Source organism: Octodon degus, unplaced genomic scaffold (genome assembly GCF_000260255.1).
Source record: "Octodon degus isolate 3935 unplaced genomic scaffold, OctDeg1.0 scaffold00025, whole genome shotgun sequence".
NCBI lineage: Eukaryota > Metazoa > Chordata > Mammalia > Rodentia > Octodontidae > Octodon > Octodon degus.
The window spans coordinates 20,412,572-20,413,818 of NW_004524601.1; positions in this window are offsets into that span (position 1 = coordinate 20,412,572).

The window sequence follows — 1,247 nt, forward strand, 5'->3', positions numbered from 1 at the left end:
TGATGGCCTTGTAGGGCTCTTCCAACCCAAGACTATTTCCACTTCTGGTCTTGCTTCCAGACTGACAACCAGGTATAAGTTCTGGGCACCCCAAATAATCAGGTTCAAAATAAGTACCAAACCCACCCACAGATTTCCACAATTCTTTTTACCATTTTTATAAGCATAAACATGATTTAAAAATACATATAGATCGTAAATGTTGAGTTATGGTAGAAGTGACCTTATATTTTATTGGGTGTATATGTCAAGGATCAAAAGAAACTCAATTGCTGAAAAGAAGATGAAAAAGATTACTGTAACAAGTAGAAAACTGAATGCAGTAACTGAAATAGCTTGACTAACAGAGATTCTTGTCACTTGACAATATATATCACAGTATACTTAAGGTGAGAAAAGTTGAGATCTTTTCTGCTTTGTGTATATGGAAAATATCTAGCAACTGAAAAGAGGTGTCTAATTTGAAGCATTATGATAGAGACACAACATTGGAACCGACAGAATTGATTCAGGCTTCAAGAAAGGCAGGTTCAGATGAGCTCGGGCACGTTCAGGGTAGTGTGGCTGAAGTAAGATCCCATTTGAGCAGATATGTGAATACAGTGAGGAGAGTTGAAGCAGGCAGGGACCAGATCATCCATGACAGTGCAAGGGATGAGGACACAGCATGAGGCAGGATTACACATCCTCATATGTTCAAGGAAAAGCAGAAGGCTGGGGTGACCAGCAAGTCTCTAGAAATGGCTGCTTGTAAGCTCATATTCATATATTATTAAATCGATCTTATTTGTACATGAAATCAGCCAGAAGGTAATTAATTCTCCAGGTTCCGACTCTGTCTTCTGTGGGGAAGTCACAAGAGTTCTTCAAACCACTCCACATAAAAGTAGAACGTAAAACCTTCATTCCAGAACAATTCTGCTGTTTCATATCCAATGGGAAGGAATAACTTACAGAAAAGAACTGAAACAAGTAATCCACACTTTTGTCCAGTGTATACCATTACATCTTCACTTTTCCCTCCAATCGTGTTTGTCCACAGCTGTCCAATGCTTTCGTGTAGCTAAGGATAAAATCAATTTTCTCTGAATATTTTCTCCTTCATTTGTGAAAATTGCTATGTTACAGACAAGTTAAAATAATAAAACTAAGTAAAGTTGCTATGCTTAAAAAAAAGGAAGGTTCAGCCTACTGAGGAAGGTCTCTAATATATGGCAATACATAGCTACATTAAAATCTTTTTTCAT